A 22,401-nucleotide genomic window follows, 5' to 3' on the forward strand; every position below is an offset into this window, starting at 1 on the left:
TTTACATTTTGCGTATCGGACATTGTAGACTGTGCAAGTTATGTCCGAGAGTGGGTCGGGGTGTTTCATTGAGTTTGGGACTCTTTGAAATGCAAGGTTTGTCATTTTTGCATTTTTTTATTTTTCGGGCCGGACGGTCCCGTATAGAACCCGCTACTGGAATTGTTGCATGCGAGGATTTTAGTTGGGTCCATTTGCATATCATTTATATTATTTAACGTGTTTTATGTAGGCTTTATATAGTTTGTGTGTATGTATATTTGTGTGGTGCAAAAGAAAATGAGAAAATGGGATTTTTACATTTTAGTGGTGGGACCCACTTTACATATAAATGAATTAGTGTCCAAGAGGCCATTTGGCCTTATTCTTTTATCTCTCCCCGTAATATCTCTCTCTCCCTCATTTTCACTTCATTTTTCTTTTTCTTTTCAAGCAAGCTTCAATCTTTGTTTTCTCCTTCAATTGTTGGGATTTTTGGGTGCCGTTTGCGGCAAATTGGAGAGCACGACGAGATCTACATATAGATACCAACAATTCACACTTTTCGCCACCTTAGGGATTTTGAAAATTTGGACCCATTTGGGGGTTTTTCTACAAAATTGAGGTAGGGGTTCTTAATGCATGATTTCTTGTTCTTTTGTGAATTATTCTTTCTTATATTGTTATCTAACATGATCAATTTGTATAGAATCTTGAAAAATTGCTTGGATGTTATATATGGAATGTGTAGTAATGTGTATTAGTTGATTTATATGAAGAACATGCCTAAGTGTAAATTTTCTATGCCTATTGAGTTGTTAACTTGCTAGAATTGCTATATGAAAGCATGTTATAACTTTCTTGGAATTTCTTGTAAAGTATACTATGTAGATTAAGTTTGAATTAGTTATAGAGTGATGACTATTGTCATGGCATGATGCATTCATGCATAAGCATTGTGAAGGAAATGGGAGTAATTTGATTTGAAATGAAAAAGGGGCTTTGGGAAAAAGTTTTGACAAAGTGGTTTTGTGAAAACCCGGACGCCGAGGAGGTATCGAGGGTTCGTGGCGTTAATATGACCTAGAGGGAACTAAGGAAGTCACCCTAGAGTGGTTGAGCTATCTGGACCCCAAATAACGCCGCGGGGGTACCAAGGGTCAGGGACAGTAGCCAATCCTTCTCTCGTGTCGCCGAGGAGTCACCGAGGGATGGGTTATGTTAACGGTTTGAAAAGTGATGGATTGGATTTTGAAAATGGGGAGTAACATACCATGTCATAGCATTCTATAGCATCATACTATTCATTTTGGACTTGAATTTGATGTTGTATTTCCCTACCATAGCATGATCCCATTTTCTACATTTCTGTTCATTGTTTGGATTCATGGGGTCACAAGAGGTGTGTCTTAGGCACCACCTACTGAGCAATTTGCTCACCCCTTATATTTAACATTTTCAGGTCATGGGAAGGAGGTGGCGGATGACAATCCACCGCAAGCTTAATGGGTGTTAGGAGTCTATTTTGCTATCTTTTGTGTTTTTGAGCTATTCTTTTGTAAAAGCTTTAATTTGGAATGTATTTAAACTTGCTAGTATGGCCTTATAACTCACTTATGAGCCTTAGCTCAATTTTGATGTAACATGGACTCTATGTAATGATTATGTATAAAACTTATGTAAATGAAGTAACCAATGTGGTAATGTGATCCATTGATGATGTTTGTATCCATGAATGTTGTATAAGTCAATTCATGATGTTTTGGGACAGCTTTAGACCATTTTCAGAATTCTTATCACAACTAATCGTCAGTTCTACAAGTGTAGCTATTCAACACCAGGTCTGGGGCCATTAGGGGCATTTCGGTTGACCGACACTTTCATGCTCTCGGGATCTCCCATTTTGGCTGATCGGAGGGGTGGTTCGGTTAACTAGTACAGGGGAGGTTGCTTCGGCAGACCGAAGCTCTAATTCGGTTGACCGAAGTGCATCTGTTTTGTTCATTTTGTTCTTTTCTCCAATGTAATCCATCTAAGATTTGGGAATTTGCATTGAGTCGTTGTGGAGCATAACCATGACTTAAAAATGATGTTTTGACATTAGAAATGACGGGAATGACTTAGGTAACCTCGGGTTTGGGCAAGGACTCGGTTAATAGTTTGAACCCACGGGTTCGGGTCGTTATAATACTAAATTCTAGAATATATATTTATCTTGTGTGGAGATGCTATTTAATTTAGTGGCTTACTAAATTTTAGAATTCATGTTTGTTGAAATGTGGAATTCTTATAGATTAGTATTAATTACCTTGTATGCTTATTACTATGTTGTTGTTAATTTAGTATTTATACTACTATGGTAATTAGACTTAGTTGATATGTGATATCAATTGTAGCGTGTAATAAGTCGCACATTGAAGATTCGACATTTTGAATGCCATGTAGTTGGAGACTATAGTGCATTGCTTGTTTAAGTCCATGTATGGTTGTGTATGGTAGGTATTTAAATGCATTTTACTTAAAGTGTTTTAAGTTATGCATTTCTTGTTGATTTTGGAAACTTGAGGCATCAACTTTTGAATAGCTAGAGCACGGCTTTAGAGCGGAAGATACAAGTTTTTCCCATATAGTGCGCACTTAGATGGTTCCTACCAGGTTAGTATCCAAAATAACTACATGCATGGTTTGATCCATGAAGGCGTCCGAGTATTCCGTCATTTGATTTCGTTTTCGTTTGTAAGTTGACATTACCTTTGAAGTTATAGCATGTCGAGTTCACTAGTAGTGAATGATTTATATATGTTTTAATTTCGTTTAGTATACTTATGCCTAGTATGCTAGCATATTACGTATTTCATTTCACTTGCTTAAGGTAACTTGAGATGCTCCCTTAGTTCACCTTACAACTTAGACATTAGGTGGAAGGATCCCTTATATTAATCTATATTGAATTTGCATGACACTTGAAACTTTAAGGTATATAAATGCACTTCTATAATTATCTTCCTACGAGTAACTTGTTTACTCACCCTAGTTGTTTGGGATATTTTCAGGTAAGGAGACTTTGTATTGGGATGCACAACATCCCTAGGTTTACTTGGTTGCTTGAAGCACTTTTGCGTATTTTGTAAACATGCACGTGTTAGCATGTTAGCTTTCTTTTGGTTTAATATGTTAAAACTTGTAATCTTTACCTTGGGTATGTAATGTGTACTTAAGTGCACCTTTCGAAACTTATTTTACATATATGTAATGAGGCCAAAGGCCATGTCCCTTTAAGTTTACTTTTATGCTCTTTGGTTTCTTAGTTTACTTATGAAAATTATTAAATTCGGAGGTTTGGTATGTGATAATTTGCAAATGACGTGTATTAAGGACATTGGCCATTGTAACACGCTTAATGTGACGGCCTAAGTTTTGCAACTCGGTGCGTCAGTGATGACCCGAAAGTTGACCCGATAAGGGATCTGAAATGCGGAAGCGAAAGAAGTAAAATGGCCTCTAGAGATGTACATCATCCCTAAGGCACCAAAATGACCCCCCATGAAGCCACGGAACTTAAATGAGTCAAGAACTGAAGTAAGGATTTCAAACCTGATAAGAATTGAACCAAGGGTAAAATGGTCATTTCAAACTGAAATGGGTGCCACCGTGCACACCATTGGAAAGACAACGAAAAATGAACAAAATTGACTCAAAAATCACTTGATTCGGAGTTCGGACGAAAAAGATGTGAAGATAGAACGAAATGACGTCCTCCGATTATGAGATACCACAACCCTACAAAGAGGGTTAAATGCGCAAGTCAGTGAGGAAGGGTCGGCTTGTTGATAGCCCTCGGTCGGTCGGCTGACGGGGCATGATGGGTCGGTTGGCCCACAAGGTCGGTCGTTCTGACCCACAAGGTCGGTCGTTCTGACTTACATGGTCTCTCGTTCTAACCTATGAGGTCGGTCGTTCTGACCTGCTCGTTCTGACCTACATGGTCGGTCGGCTGGAGGAAGGGTTATGGCCCAAACTGAACTTTAGCTACTGGAATTGAGTTTTTAAACATCATATGGCACCAAATGAGTACAAGTGCAAATATAAACATGCTTGGCCCTTGGCCTCATGTCATACACATAAAATAAATGTCAAAAGGTGTGCTTAGGCACACATTACATACCCGAAATTGAAAAATGACATGTTAAACCAAACATTACATAACAACTTCAAAAGAGAAGATAATCATGCTAACACTTGCATTTGAACAAGAATACAGTTAAAAGAACTTCAATTCTACATATCACCCAAGGCAATTGCAATTCCCAAATCTTGAATCCTGTACTTGAAAAATGACGCCGATAACTTTGGGGTGAGTAACATAAAGCTACTCGTAGGAAATGCGCATGCATAGACCTAACATTTTACAAGGTTGTCACATTAATGTGAAACAATTCAAAAGGATCATGCTACCTAACGTCTATGTCATAAGTGAGACTCCTGGATCACCCTAGGCTACTTTAAAGCATTTCTAGCATAAATTACAATATTTATGCAGTTAAATAATATAGAAGCATACTATACAACATAACAAGATATAGATTCTCAAAATTGTTAACTTGAAATGTAAGATACGAAATCAACTAAAGTGGTTCATGTCACCTAACGTCTATGTTCCAAATGAGTCTAAGGAATTGTCTTAAGCTACATTAGAACAATAAAACACAAATCACAATATCGATACAATTTAACCAACATTGGAACTTCCAATACAACGCATAAAGCATGATTTCTCAAAGTTAACATCATGAAACTTAAAATGGGAAATCAAAGAGGAACAACAATTTACATCATCCTCTAGTTATACACTTGAAATGAAATGCGAAATCAAACAAGGTGGATACTCGGACATCATGCTGGATCAGACCGACAATGTGGTTACTTTAGGGTTACTGGCCCACGGGTAACCTCCCTATGTGCGCACTAGACTATAAGGGGACAATCCCCCGTACTAGAACCATGCCCTAGCCGTAGTCATACAACGACATCCCAAGTTTCCAAAATCAACAAGTTGTGCAACAACGTATATATCAATATGTATGTATAAGATAATCAACTATCTACCACACACAACCGAATTTGGAAACACATACAATACATGCTCTAAATCTACAACTACTATGGCATGATAAATGTCGAATCTTCAGTGTTCGATTCATTACATGCCATAACAATATCACTCAATATTGAAAACATAAACTCATAAATCTAAATATAACAACAAAGTTATCCAATCCTCAAAACGTAACCAAGTGAATATACAACAAGTCCAAGTCCATGATTTAAACATAGAAATAACTTCCAAAACACAATTAAATCCATGGAGCAATTAGATAGAAATTAATTAATTAAAAATACTTAAATTCTGTAGATTCCAAATCGATTCCAAATAGCCTCAAATTAATATATATTAAAGGACATAACATGGTCATCACATATATCACATCAAATAACAAATCAAGTGGTTAAAACACTTAAAATAAAATTAATTAAGCTAATTAATTAATTTCCTCTAAATTTTTAAACAATCCCAAATGCTCTCAAATTAACATATGTTAAAGAACTCACCTAGGCCTACTTCAATATCACATTGCAAGTTGATTTCATGCAAGTTACAACCATGTGAATTAAACTTTCATAAAAGAAAAATATTAAATAAAAGTTACAATTCTTTGTCAAATGCTCCCAATTTAATATATGTCAACAAACATACCAAGGCCAAATTTACTAGCATGCCATAATTTAATTCTAAGTTATACACAACCTTGAGAATTAAATCCTATATAAAGAAAATAATTAAATTAAATTCTAGGAATAATACAAAGCATGCATACAAGTTGTATAAGCTTATAAACAATCAATACAACTCAAATATAAACTTATAACATCCCCTACCTCAATTTGAGATGAAATCTCAAATCCCCACCGAAATAAAAGTGCTCCGAATCCGACGATACTCCTAGGTTATGTCGAGGATAACGAGAGGAACAACTTTAACCTTTGAGGTACCATGAAAATCTAAATCCGAACTCGAAACCCAAGCTAAAAAATGGTCGGAAATGGATTCTAATAAGGGAGAAAAGAAGATCACACCATGGCCTACAATAAACACTACGACATTTATTACGAGGGAAGAGGCTGGAAAAAGAAGAAGAAGGATGGCAGCCCCTTAGCTGCCATGGCTACTGACCAAGAGAGGGGAAAGAGATGAAAAAACCTGATTTTTCATCTTAAGTCACCGTATTTATAGAAAAACCCTAAAAGTGCCCCGAACGGGTCTTGCCAGGTCCGAAAAAGTGAAATTTGAGTAGACGTGCTCAAACGGCAAAACACCGTGAATAAAAAAAAAAAAACTGAAATGAGATAAAATAAATAAAAGAAGAAACGGCGTCAAAAACTGAGTCCCGTGCAAAAAGATATGCCCCGAACAAGTTCGGCGGTAACCGGGGCCGAAATCCCTAAGACCACACGACTCGACGAAATGTGAAAATGAATCCCGTATGAGGATTCAGGCTCAAAATGAGGCATTTTACAATAACTTTTGTTAATTGCACAATGGTCGTTCCAAGAGAGGGTAACTGCAAAACTGGCCCAGAAAGAAAATATCTTCTAAAAATATTTTCTTAAAAACCCTTGAAATAAAATATCTTCAAAAGATATTTATGAAAAATACCCCAAGAAACAAAAATGTTTCTGAAGAACTTTGCATTCATGCCCCTATGGACACCGGGAGCAACCAGAGTACTTTTCTACAAAAGTAAAGATACATATTTCGTGGAAACCACTTAGGATGAAGGTACGTGAAGTCAAAAACCAACTCCGAGCATGAAAAGTGAGGTTGTGCCAAAAAAGTGACAAACGGGGAAAAAGACGAAAAGTAGTGTTCCAAAAGTGAAAATGTAGAAATGACTCGATCCTTAAAGGAAGTTGTCAATCCAAATGAAAGAGTCTTGAAAACCATTTCTAAGCACTTGAGATGACACTAAGTGAAGAGAAACCGAACAAATAAAAGAAAATACAACGAAAAAAATTTATCCGTAAAATTTGAGGAAAAAGGAAAGGAAAAAAAATGACCGGGTCATTACAACTTTTCCACCTTAAAGGGATTTCGTCCCCAAAATCCAGCCTCGACAAAACAAAAGGCAAAACTAGGATAACTACGGAGTACATCTTTGAGTATCCCACACAACATGCTACAAAAGTAATCCCAAAACTGAAAGACAACGTACAAACCAATGTCATTCGCACCCTGTGCTCATGACGACCACTCTCAAATGAATGATGACCATACGGCCACATAACAAGTCAAAACTCACACACGGAACCCAAGGTTAGAGTAATGAATGGAAGACCACAACCGTAATCATCCCCTTTGACGAATTATCATACCGATCCAAAAATAACCACCAAAAGAACTCCAAGATAACCACGTATCTATCGAATCAAGGTACCGAACAAAGACAACGTGGCAGTACGAATAGCGACCAGAACCCACCCACGACGTACTCAAATGTGTGGTATCAATGACAGTACCTAGTGCCCATCCACACTCACTTGTCAATAAGGTAGCATCGACGGCAACTAGCACCCGTCCACAGCACACAACTTGTACGGTAGCATGACAATATAAGGCACTAGTTCATAACCTGCCCCCACTAGGTCTAGCCATGAAACCTCTCAATATAAATGACATCAATGTCGGAAAAGATCATTACCAAAAGCACTATGGAAACTAGGCATCTTGTGAGAGTTGGGGTAGCAAACCCCAAAACTCTGATAATAATGTCATAGGCATCGCTACGCTTAAGGCCTTAAATCCTCAGTGCAAGTAGAGTCGACAATGTACTCCTACATTGCAAAACACCTTTATCAACGACCTTAGTCACGAATCCCAAGCCTGACAAGCAAAACAACATTTCCAAAATCCTAGATATCATCCTGAAACAGATCAACTACTAGACTACTCATCGTAATTAAACATCGAATCAAAATTCCTATCATGGATAATTAAATCCTCAAAAAAAATAAATAAAAAATAAGTCCACCACGTGGCACACACATCAAAATCACGACAACCAAGGTCACAAAATAATCTCTTAAAACCATGTTTGGTATCACCTAGCTAAATCTAAATTCCTCAATTTCAATCCATAAACAATCACTGGAACTCCGATTCCTTAAAACTACGCCTAGTCATAACTAGGACGCGAAAACTCTACAAACAAGCCATATCTAACAGCAATCCCTCAAAACCTCTCATAAGAGTCAACCATATCCAGGTCTCCTAAACTGAAACACGGCTCTAAAGACATCCTTAAACAGCGCCAAGCTCACACAACGAATCAACCAAATCCTCAATCAAATGGACACAAGCCCCTGTAAAATGATCTCACACTAATCCACTAACACCGAGCACAACAAACTCCATCGACAACCACGGCAAAAACTCCCCAAGGGAAGACACGAAGGAAAGGGAACCACCAGTCCTAAAAAAGACAACTCCACGGCTCTATCTCTGAAAAGAAAGATAACAAGGTCAAAGACTTCACCCCTACATAGAAGTAAGTCAACCAAATCAATCAAATCCTCACCAAGGACTCAAGACAACAAGGGTGATCCTCACGGACCGACCAACCCCAAAACCGTGCACAAGGTGACGAAGAGAAGAGACTCACTCCTTGTGAAGTCCCTAACATGAACCAAGAAAAAGAGGAAAAACCTTATTCTCCCACAGGTTTCAACACGGCAACACGAAAAGGAAGCATCCTTCCCACCTTAGGGAAGTGGACAGCTCAAGACAAAACAAATGTAACAACTCCTTTAGAAGGAATTTCAAAACGAAACCATTGTGGAAACCAGCATAGAAACTACGTGCGACTGAAGAAAATAAAAGAGAAAACCAAACATGGAAGTCATGCATATGACAAGGAATGAAACTACCAAATAAGTAAATCTACTCACATAGATAAAATCAAGGGTACATGCGACATGTCTCCACGTAAACACAAAAGCATGTCATTAAAGCATAGGAACAACATGACATCTCTAGGCATATAAATAAGGCATGCTAATGCCACAAAACAAGAAGACAAGTGCAGATAAACCTCCACCTACTCATGCATCGCGATAACATAAATCATATTACTAACATGGTAGTAAATGAAATTGCAGAAAATAAAATGATGCAACAGTGAACCCTATGGACATCGTGTCCTAGAGTGTCTAGGTAAAAAGAAAGATCAGTCCTAGCCATAATCTGACTCCAAAACCAATGCGACAACAACCTGTCTCAAAACAAATGTGAGCCCTCACCACAATGGTAAGACTCTAACAATCCATCTCTAAATCTAAAGGTGACACTACAAGTGACACTAACAATGCAATGCTCTCATTAACCCAAAACATCGATCAATCGACTCAATCCCAAATGCGTCATGATGTAAGGAGAACTCAAACGAAATGGCTACTCTAGCAATACAATCGGATAACCAAATCAATCTCAGAAATCGTCCCAAAATAACCATCAATCACCGACCGAAAGGACTATGCCTATCTGAACAAAAGCCTACACTGACCCTGTTTGAGCTACACAATAGCAGGCTAGTACGGTAGCATAACAGTACCACCTACAAAATTGCAATCTTAGAGGAATCGATCCCAACCAACAAAGGAGTCTAAGAGGTCCATAACCCCATCATGGCCCAAAACCAACAAATCCAGCCCTATGGTTGTGCCTAATGGCTCACCTCAGGAGAGCCTAAACAAAAGGTGACTATCCACCTATCCAATACCAACGCTAGGCCAACAACGACATAAACTACCATGAAACCAAGCTGATAAATGCCAACAACATCAAAGAAGAGTGCCTAAACATAACCAGGCACACCAACCATGGCACTAAGTGCCAACTCACCAAGCAAATCAACCTCAACTCAAGTGCCCTATTACTGATCCCAAGCCGTGCCAAATATACAGACAACCATGTATAAACAAATCTAATCTAGCCTACATCGTATGTCATGCTCTCTACACTAGAATCAAAACAAGATAAATAGATAGCATAACACATATAGCACATAAGCACATAAACATATTATTAGACCAAAACATGTTATTTTAAAGCATATAAACACATAGGGAATGGCAACACAAGCACGAAATGCACCCAAAACCCGTCGTCCGGAGGTATTAATACCAGGGAACTTTGATACTGCCTGTGACGGCCCAAGTTTTGCAACCCGGTACGTCAGTGATGATCTGAAAGTTGACCCGATAACGGATCCGAAATGCGGAAGTGAAATAAGTAAAATGGCGTCTAGAGATGTACATCATCCCTTAGGCACCAAAATGACTCCCCATGAAGCCACGGAACTCAAATGAGTCAAGAACTGAAGCAAGGATTTTAATTTCGATAAGAATTAAACTAAGGGTAAAATGGTCATTTCAAACTGAAATGGGTGCCACCGTGAATACCATTGGAAAGACAACAAAAAATGAACAAAGTTAGACTCAAGAATCACCTGATTCGGAGTCCAGATGAAAAAGATGTGAAGATAGAACGAAATAACGTCCTCCGATTAGGAGATACCACAACCCTACAAAGAGGGTCAAATGCGCAAGTCAGTGACGAAGGGTCGGTCTGCTAATAGCCCTTGGTTGGTCAGCTGACGTGGCATGATTGGTCGGCTGGCCCACATGGTGGGTCGGCCGGTCTGACTTACAAGGTTAGTCATTCATACCTACAAGGACCGACCTATAAGATCGGTCGTTCTGACCTACATGATCGGTCATCCTAACCTACATGGTCGCTCGTTCTGACCTACAAGGTCATTCATTCTGACTTACGTGGTCGCTCGTTCTGACCTACATGGTCGGTCGGTTAGAGGAAGGGTTATGGCCCAAATTGAACTTTAGTTACTAGAATTGAGTTTTTAAACAAAATATGGCACCAATTGAGTACAAGTGCAAATATAAACATGCTTGGCCCTTGGCCTCATGTCATACACATAAAATGAATGTCAAAAGGTGTACTTAGGCACACATTATACAACCGAAATTGAAAAATGACATGTTAAACCAAACATTACATAACAACTTCAAAAGAGAAGATAACATATCACCCAAGGCAATTGCAAATTCCCAAATCTTGAATCCTGTACATGAAAAATGACCCCGATAACTTTTGGGTGAGTAATATAAAGCTACTCGTAGGAGATGAGCATGCATGACCTAACATTTTACAAGGTTATCACATTAATGTGAAACAATTCAAAAGGATCATGCTACCTAACGTCTATGTCATAAGTGAGACTTAGGTATCATCCTAAGCTACTTTAAAACATTTCTAGCATAAATTACAATATTTATGCAATTAAACAATATAGAAGCATACTATACAACGCAACAAGATATAGATTCTCAAAATTGTTAACTTGAAATGTAAGATACAAAATCAACTAAAGTGGTTTATGCCACCTAACGTCTATGTTCCAAATGAGTCTAAGTAATCGTCCTAGGCTACATTAGAACAATAAAACACAAATCACAATATCGATACAATTTAACCAACATTGGAACTTCCAATACAACGCATAAAGCATGATTTCTCAAAGTTAACATCTTGAAACTTAAAATGGGAAATAAAAAAGGAACAACAATTTACATCATCATCTAGTTATCAAGTTGAAATGAAATGCGAAATCAAACAAGGTGGATACTCGGACATCACGTCGGATCAGACCAACAACGTGGTTACTTGATGGTTACTGGCCCACGGGCAACCTCCCTATGTGCGCACTAGACTATAGGGGGACAATCCCCCATACTAGAACCATGCCCTAGCTGTAGTCATACAACGATATCCCAAGTTTCCAAAATCAACAAGTTGTGTAACAACGTATATATCAACATTTATATATAAGATAATTAACTATCTACCATATACAACAGAATTTGGAAACACATACAATACATGCTTTAAGTCCACAACTACTATGGCATAATAAATGTCAAATCTTCAGTGTGCGATTCATTATACGCTATAACAATATCACTCAATATTGAAAACATAAACTCATAAATCTAAATATAACAACAATGTTATCCAATGCTCAAAACGTAACCAAGTGAATATACAACAAATCCAAGTCTATGATTTAAACATAGGAACAATTTCCAAAACATAATTAAATCTATGAATCAATTAGATAGAATTTAATTAAATAAAAATAATTAAATTCTCTAGATTCCAAATCGATTCCAAATAACCTCAAATTAATATATGTTACAGGACATAGCATCGTCATTACATATATCATATCAAATAACTAATTAAGTGATTAAAAGACTTAAAATAAAATTAATTAAGCTAATTAATTAATTTCCTCTAGATTTTTAAACAACCCCAAATGCTCTCAAATTATCACATGTTAAAGAACTCACCGAGGCCTGCATTAATATCACATTACAAGTTGATTTCATGCAAGTTACAACCATGTGAATTAAACTTTCATAAAAGAAAAATATTAAATAAAAGTTGCAATTCTTAGTCAAATGCTCCCCATTTAATATATGTCAACAAACATCCCAAGGCCAAATTTACTAGCATGCCATAATTTAATTTTAAGTTATACACTACCTTGAGAATTAAATCCTATATAAAGAAAATAATTAAATTAAATTTTTAGATTAATACAAAGCGTGCATACAAGTTGTATAAGCTTATAAAACAATCAATACAACTCAAATATAAACCTACGACATCCCCTACCTCAATTTGAGATGAAATCTCAAATCCCCACCGAAAGAAAAGTGTTCCGAATCCGACGATACTCCTAGGTTATGTTGGGGACAACGAGAGGAACAATTTTAACCTTTGAGGTACCATGAAAATCCAAACCCGAACTCAAAAATGGTCAGAAATGGATTTTAATAAGGGGGAAAGGAAGATCTCACCAAGGCCTATAATAAACACTAAGGCACTACGACATTTATCACGAGCGAAGAGGCCGAAAAAAGAAGAAGAAGGGTGGCAGCCCCTTGGCTGCCGGCCAAGAGAGGGGAAAGAGATGAGAAAACCTGATTTTTCATCTTAAGTCACCCTATTTATAGAAAAACCCTGAAAGTGCTTCGAACAGGTCCGGAAAAGTGAAATTTGAGCAGACGTGCTCAAACAGCAAAACACCGTGAACGAAAAAGAACCAAAATGAGATAAAATGAATAAATGAAGAAACAACATAAAAAACTGAGTCCCGTGCAGAAAGATATGCCTCGAACAAGTTCGGCGGCAACCGGGGCCGAAATCCTTAAAACTGGGGAAAAACGACTAGGAGGAAAATTCTAAGAGCATACGACTCAATGAAATGTGAAAATGAATCCCGTACGAGGATCTAGGCTCAAAATGAAGCATTTTACAATAACTTTCGTTAATTACACAATGGCCCCTCCAAGATAGGGTAACTGCAAAATTGGCTAGAAAGAAAATATCTTCTAAAAATATTTTCTTAAAAATTCCCAAAATAAAATATCTTCAAAAGATATTTACGAAAGATACCTTAAGAAACAAAAATGTTTCTGAAGAACTTTCCATCCATACCCCTATGGACACTGGGAGCAATCACAGTACTTTTCTACAAAAGTAAAGATACGTATTTCGTTAAAACCACTTAGGATGAAGGTACGTGAAGTCAAAAACCAACTCCAAGCATGAAAAGTAAGTTTGTGCCAAAAAGGTGACAAATGGGGAAAAAGATGACAAGTGAATAGTGTCTAAAAAGTGAAAATGTGGAAATGACTTGGTCCTTAAAGGAAGTTGCCAATCCAAAGGAAAGAGTCACGGAAACCATTTTCGAGCACTCGAGATGACACTAAGTGACGAGAAATCGAACACAGAAAATAAAATACAATGAAAAAAATTTATCCGTAAAATTTGAGGAAAAAGGAAAGGAAGGAAAATGACCAAGTCATTACATTTTACGTTTGCGTGCATGATTATTTCAGCACACAACATCAAACTTGGTGAAATGAACACTTAAAGCTACATGCATTTTGTAGTTTTTTGCAATATCTGATTATAAGGGTATTTTGGTCATTTTTTTTGAAATATAAGAACTTCTTTCGGCATGGTTGTATAGAAAACATGATTTTAGGGGGAGTCGCTTCACAACTTTTTTTCAAAAAAATGTCATTTAAGCCATCAAAAACCCATTTTAATCTAAAAAAAATTGGTACAACATGGGCTGCTATCAGGGTGTTACCGCATGCATCAGCGTGTGCAAGGTGTGCACCAGTGCGCGTGCTGCGTGCGCCTCGGGTGCCCATGGTGTCCTTCTTAGCAACTTCTTAACTCGATTTTGAAACTATCATAACTTCTTCGTCCGGACTCTGAATCAGGTGATTCTTGAGTCTAACTTTGTTGATTTTTCATTGTCTATCTAATAGTGTGCTTGGTAGCACCCAATTTTGTTTTGAAAAGACCATTTTACCCCTAGGGTGGTACTTATCTGTTTTTAAAATGTCGTTTCTGCACTTTGTTTTCCTTGAGTTTTGTGACCTCATGGAAGGTTGCTTTGGTGTCTTAGGGATGTGTTATATCTCTAGAGACCTTGGATTTGTCTTTCGCATCCGCATTCGGGATCCGTTATCGGATCAACCTTCGGATCATTATAGGACGCACTGGCTTGTAAAACTAGGGCCGTCACAATCATTGTGTACTTTATCATTGTAGAATTGGCCATTACATATTTTTTAAAAATTAACAAAAGGAAGTAAATGATTTCTTATTTTGGGAACTTCTTGGAGGGAGAAGTATGTGATTAATACGTCTTGTATGGATGCATGTGATGTCAAAGAATGATAAAAATTTGTTAATATGCATGTTTAGATGAAGAAGGTCCATTTCATTGCTTAGATGTATTATCTTTGACTTTTCACTCTCTAAGTAGAATTTAAATTGCACATGAGCACACCGAAAGCATTTAAGAAAAACTATGCATCTTACTCTTCTTTGTATCATAGAAATGGCTGATTTGAAGTGACAAGTTGGATGAAGGAGTATTCTTGGCATGAAATTAAATATATATATATTCAATAAAGTGTGTACATTCTTATAACTTGGCAGCCAAGTAACCGGACCTCATACCTCACTAAGCATTGAGTGGTCGCGTCGAAAGGAAGATGAGTGGAGATTGTATCATGTGTTGATGGTTTGTTTGAGTTCGTAGCCTTACTAACCCGAGTTATTACGTCCTTTGGAGTGTTTCTACACTTAGTGCCCTAAGACCATTTGATTTGGGAGTCGTTGGCTTAACACTTGCTACATGGGTTAGTTAGAAAGCTTAAGGGACTTAGACAATGTACAATCATTCAAAACATATATATATATATATATATATATATATATATATGTATGTATGTATGTATATCGAATAAATTCATGCCTTAAAGATCTTATTTCAAAAAATGAGTTAATGATTTGAAAGTTATGATATGTGCAAGTGAAGGGGACGAAAATGCATTTTAAAAAGAAAATAATTGGAAGCTAGAGATAAATTTTAAAAGTTTAAAAACTAGAGATAAATAATTGTATGTAGATTATGATATCAATGCATGAATGCTAAAAGTTTAAAATTGTTTTGAGACGTCATTACTTCACATATTTGATGTAATCTTTACAATAATTTTCTCTCCGATGTTTCATATGTTCCAAACTTAAGAATGAGCTTTGTGCATCTTCATGCACCAGTTTTGTCAATGTTTATGGATAGCATTTCTGTTGAACCCTCATGAGACTTCACTCATCCTCTAGGGATGCTTAGGGGTTTAAAAGGCTTGTCGCATATGCTAAATGCAATCATCATTCCTACGAAATAGGAATTATTTCATTTCTGTTTTGCTAAGGGACTAGCAAAATGCAAGTTTGGGGGTGTGATAAGAGCCGAATATTTCATATTCAAGTGCCCTTAATTGCATGTTTTAGTCCATTTTTGTAGTAATAATGTGTACTTTATAAGCTTTTGCATGTTTTGTTTATTTTCAGGAATTATCTCCTAAAAAGAACAAAAGTAAGGATTTATTTAAGATACATTGATCATGGTGAGATGAGGCATCAATCAAAATGGTCTAAAAGCTCATGAGCAATCTTAGTTTAAGGAAATAAGTTAACCCAAGAAGACAAGCAAAGAAGATGAAGTGCCGAAAGAAAGTAAGGCTATGTCCGGACGTAGCTTCCAAGCACAAATTTGACTTCCGGACGTCTAACAAAAAAATGGGGCAATCGATTGCAAAAGGAAAAAATAAAATTCCAGTAGCCAAAGGATGGAAAACCCCATGCCAGACTCACCCATTGCAAGCACCTTATGTGTGCGAGGAAGCTAGCCTTAACAAGCTACGTTCGGACGTCGCTTGCTGTATCCAGACGTCTACTTGTGAACAAATGAGCTATCAGATATTTTTCAGTTTTGAATATTTCTCTCCTTCACTTAAATGAACAAATTATAGGGGTTTTAAATAGAATTCTTAAGATATAGAGCAGATATATACATTTTTAAAGGATATTCATGATTATTCAGTTTTGGATTATTTTTGGAGAGAGAAAGAGAAGAGAAAATTAGGTTTTGTGTGAGCAAAAGAGGGCTGCCATGGAGTTGAAGTTGGAGCTCTCTTTTCCTTCAATCCTTGAAGCTTCCACCATGTCCAAGATGAGCCCTAGGGGGTTAATGTAACCTTAGCCAAGTAAATATGCTTTAATTGTATTTTAATTTGGGATTCTTTATGTATATAATAGATTTCATAAGCTAGAAGTTTTACAAATTGAAATTGAGTTTCATTCAAATATATAATTGTGTTGAGATATTTATCTTGTCTTATAAACCATGTCTACATAATTATACTCTTTACATTCTTATGGTGACAATAAGAAAGAGTTTATGAAATGATTTGCTTGGCATGTTTTATGAGAATTTTGATAGGTTATTATTAGGAAAGCTGGACCATGCTACACCCTTTGAGTAATATAGTTAGGTAGATGGTCCATGCCTACTGAAGATAAGTTATGCTTGATTCTTTGATTACATGTGCATTGCCATAAAATTTAAGGACTTTAATAGGCCATGCCTAGGGAAGATGGTTCATACCACAACTTAGTTTATATGGATGAACTATGCTAACCAACGATGGGTTATGCTTAATTCTGAAATGTATGAAATTTTGGAAGATGTTATGGTTGTCTTATACTCCTACATATCATGGTTATATATATAATTGTATCCCCAAGTTGATTGCATTTAGACATATTTATGAGGTCTTGGCGAAGTCAATTCCCTATCCTCTTCTCTATACATTTTCAATTCATTTGAAGTCATTTTATTTTCTATTTTCAAGTATTAATTTCATAATTCAAGTGATAAAACAAATCATCAAACCAAACATTTTTCTATCAAACTCGAAAGTGATCTTATAGTTTTGATTGCCATAAGTTAGCAATCTTTGTGGATCGATAGCCCTTACTTAGCCATTTTCTACAAGAATTTGTGCTAGAGCGAGTGGTCTTTATAATTGATACACTTAGTGCACATCACATTTCCACTTACTGCTCATCTCTCTCAACGGCGCATTGAAGGTAAGGCATATCCCCTATATGTATCTCTTCCTATGCATAAATTTTCTAAAACTCACATTGCTTTTCTATCTGTTGTTGCTAATCATGTTGAACCCAGATCGTTCTCTGAAACCGTTTAGTCTTCTTCTTGGTGTGAGGCTATGTCACTTGAAATTGCTGCCTAAGAAAAAAATAATACCTGGACTCTCCAGTCTTTACTTGTCGGAAAGAAATTAGTTGGGTGCAAATGGGTCTATAAGATCAAGCATAATACAGATGGCATTATTGAACAATATAAGGCTGGGCTGGTTGCTAAGGGATTCACCCAAACAGAGGAATTGGACTACCATAAGACTTTTACTCTAGTTGCCAAATTGGTTACTATCAGATGCCTTCTTGCCATTACTTCTATTTGGAATTGGTCCCTTCGCCAATTAGATGTTCATAATGCCTTCCTTCATAGTGATCTCCGCAAAGAAGTTTATATAGCCCTTCCTCCCAAATTTTCTTGGCAGAGGGAACACTGTGTTTTTCGTTTGCAAAAATCATTATATGGCTTGAATCAAGTCTCTTGGAATTGGTTTACAAAATTTTCTTCTGCTCTTTTGGAAATTGGTTATGCTCAATTTGTAGTAGATCATTCTCTTTTCACTTTATCTCTTGGTGAAAGTTTCACGGCTATTCTTATATACGTTGATGATATCATCATCACGGGAAATAATCTCCATACTATTTCAAAAATCAAGAGCTTCTTTCATACCCAGTTTCATATCTAGGATCTTAGGCCTTTGAAGTACTTTCTAAAAATTGAAGTTGTTTGCTCTCCAAAAAAAAAATTTCTTAGTCAAAGGAAATATGCCCTTGATATCCTCATAAATAGTGGTTACCTTGGTGCTTAACCTGTTATAACCCCTATGGAGCCTAACTTAGGCCTCTCTAATGAAAATGGAGAAATCCTTCCAGATCCGAACCTATATCGTCGTCTTATGGGTCTTTTCATGTAATGACACTGTCATTTTCCTTCCTTTCTTTTTCCTTTCGGATCATCGTGAGTGCTTGGGAATAGTTCTCGACACTTATTCTTTCAAGAGATTGGTATTGTCCTTGTGAAAACCGTGCCGTCTCTTCTTTTCTTTTTTAGACATTTTATTTTTTCGTTTGTCACTTCTTTCGTGTAACCTCACTTTTTGCATTCAGAATTGATTTCTGACTTCATGTACCTTCATTCCATTTGGTTTCCACAAAATACGTATCTTTATTTTTGTAGAAAAGTACGCTGGTTGTGCACTGTGTTCGTAGGGGTATGGATGCAAAGTTTCTTTGGAAACATTCTTCTTTCTTGGGGTATTTTTTATAAATATCTTTTGAAGATATTTTATTTTAGGGGTTTTTAAGAAAAAAACATTTGGAAAATATTTTCATTTTGGGTCATTCGTGCAATTATCCTTTTTTATAGAGGCCATTATGCAATTAACGAAATTTATTGTAAAATGCCTCGTTTAGGGGCTGGATCCTCATACGGGATTCATTTCCACTTTTCGTCAAGTCGCATACTCTTAGAATTGTCTCCCGGTCATTTTCCCCAGTTTTAGGATTTTTAACCCTAGGCCACCGAACTTGTTCGGGGAATATCTTTTTGCTCAGAACTCAATTTTTGACACCGTTTCTTCCGTTATTCATTTTTTCTCATTTTGGTTCTTTTTTGTTCATGGTGTTTTTCCGTTTGAGCGCGTTTAGATAGATTTCACTTTTCGGGGCAGTACAGGACCCGTTTGGGGCACTTTTTGGGATTTCTATAAATAAGAGGGAAGGGAGAGGAAAAGTTAGATTTTCCTTCTTTCTCCCATGGTTGCCGGCCATCTCTTTCCCCTTAGGGCTGCCACATTCTCTCCTCCATTTCATCTCTTTCCTCTTTGATTCTTCCCTCATTGATGAAGGCTTTATCGTCGGCCTTGACAAGGCCTTCATTTCCCTTCTTTTAGAATCCGATTTTGACCATTTTTGAGTTCGAGTTTGGATTTTGATGTTGCTGTAAAAAGGTTTGTTGTTACCCTCGTTATCCCGTTATAACCCCGAAGTATCGTCGAATTCGGAGATGTTTCATTTTGGTGTCATTTGAGATTTTCATCTCAAATTGAGGTAGGGGATGTTATAAGTTTACAATCTTGATGTCTTAATTGTTTTTAAGGTTTATATAACTTGTATGCATGTCTTTGTATATAATCTAGAATTTAATTTAATTTAATTATTTTCTTTGTATGAAATTTAATTCACATAGTTGTTTCTAGTGTGGAATTAACTTATGACATGCTATTAAATTAGGCCTTGACTTATCTGTAATGACTCGGTCATTTTCCTTCCTTTCATTTTCCTTAGATTTTTACGGATATTTTTTTTCGCCGGTCATTTTCCTTTCTTTCATTTTCCTCAGATTTTCACGGATATTTTTTTTTCGTTGATCATTTCCTTTCTGAGTTCAGTTTCTTAGTGTCGTCTCGAGTGCTCTGAAATGATTTTCAAGACTCTTTTCCTTGGATTGACAACTTCCTTTGAGGACCGCATTATTTCCACATTTCCATTCTTCGGACACTATTCACTTTTCGTCCTTTTCCCTATTCTGTCTTTTCCTCGTTTGTCACTTTTTGGCACAACCTCACTTTTGTGTTCGGAGTTAAGTTTTGACTTCATGTATCTTCATTCTAAGTGGTTTCCACGAAATACGTATCTTTACTTTTGCAAAAAAGTACTCTAGTTGCTTCCGGTATCTATAGGGGCATGGGTGCAAAGTTCTTTGAAAACTTTTTCTTTTCTTGAGGTGTTTTTCATAAATATATTTTTTGAAGATATTTTATTTCAGGGGTTTCTAAAAAAATATTTTGGGAAGATATTTTCATTCTGGGTAGTTGTGTAGTTTTCACTTTTTGGAGGGGTCATTGTGCAATTAATGAAAGTTATTGCTAAATGCCTTATTTTAAGCCTGGATCTTGGTGTAGGATTCATTTTCACTTTTTGTCGAGTCGTGTACTCATAGAATTTGCTTCTGGTCATTTTTCTCCAGTTTTAGGGTTTTTGGCCCTAATTGCCGCCGTCGGGGCATATATTTTTGCTCGGGACTCAGTTTTAAACGTTATTTCTTTTGTTGTTTATCTTTTCTCATTTCAGTTCTTTTTGGTTCACATTATGTTACCGTTTGAGCGTGTCTACTCGAATTCCACTTTTCCGGACCAGGCGGGGTCCGTTCAAGACACTTTTAAGGTTTTTTTTATAAATAAGAAGTCTTAAGAGAAAAAGTCAGATTTTTCTCTCTCTCTCTCTCTCCTCTCTCTTGGCCAGCAACCATGGCAACTAAGGGGCTGCCACCCTTCTCTCTTCTTTTCCGGCCACTTCCCTTTAGTAAAAAGTCCTAGTGCCTTAGTGTTTTATGTTCGCCTTGACGTACTCTACCTTTCTCCCTTATTAGAACCCATTTCTTTCCATTTTTTGAGTTTAGGTTTGAAGCCGAGTTGGGTTCTTCATGGTACCTCCTTGGTGTTTAATGATCACCTTGTTGTCCCCGACAAAACCTAAAAGTTTCATCGGATTCAGAGCGGTTTCATTTCGGTGGGGATTTAAGATTTCATCTCAAATAGAGGTAGGGGGTGTTATAGTTGCATATTAATGTTGTATTGATGATTTTAAAAGCTTTTACATCTTGTATGCATGCTTTTGTTCATAATCTAGAATTTAATTTAATTATTTTCTATGTTTATGATTTAATTCTCATGATGATATTCAACTTAGAATTAAATTGTGGCATACTAGAAAATTAAGTTTTGGTATGTTTGTTAACATATATTAAATTTGGATTATTTGAAAAAGAAGTGCAACTTTTATTTAATAATTATCTTTGGTGAAAGTTTCATTCTCATGGATGTACCTTGCATGAAATTAACTTGTGATATGCTTTTAAATTAAGTCTTGGCATGTTCTTTAACATACTTTAATTTGAGAGCATTTCGATGAGTATGAAAATCTAGAATTTTTAATTAAAAGGATTAATTAAAATCTATTTAAAGGTTCCATTGGTTTAATTAAGTTTTTGACTTGATAATTGTGATGACTGGGATTTGTATACTATCATATATTAAATTGGGACCATTTGATGTTGTTTTAGAAGTTAGAGATTTAATTATCATGTTTTAATTAAATTCTACTTTATTGTTCCAATGATCAAATTAAGCTTTTGAATTGATACATGTAATGATCAAGCTATGTTGTTTAACATATTTTAATTAGGGATCATTTGGTTGAGAATTGAAACTTAGAGAAATTAATTAGTTTATTTGATTAATTTCTGTTTCTATTGCATTATTGATTTAATCATGAGTTTGACATTGGTAGTATGTTTAAAGCATGATTTTAGACTTATAATGGATTTATGAGTTTATGTTTTCAATATCGGATTATACTGTTATAGCGTGTAACAAATCGCACTTTAAAGATTCGACATTGTCATTCTATAGTAGTTGTGGATTGGATTTAGAGCATGTATTGTGTGGTTCAACCTACTTATGCATGGAATATAGTTTCGTACTTTATATATATTTCATATATAAGTTGTTAACCTATTTATTTTGGAGTCACTTGGGACATTGCTACTGAGATATGGCTAGAGTTTGGCTCTAGTACAGGAGGTATGAATTCTCCCTATTTTATAGTACGCACTTAGGGTGGTATTCCCAGTGGGTTAATGCCCAGAATAACCATAGTTTTTGGCTTTATCCAAGATTTGATGTCCAAGTCTC

This window comes from Cornus florida, unplaced genomic scaffold (assembly GCF_030987335.1).
Source record: "Cornus florida cultivar Cherokee Brave unplaced genomic scaffold, ASM3098733v1 CherokeeBrave_3.0.0_Hap2_Chr04, whole genome shotgun sequence".
Lineage (NCBI taxonomy): Eukaryota > Viridiplantae > Streptophyta > Magnoliopsida > Cornales > Cornaceae > Cornus > Cornus florida.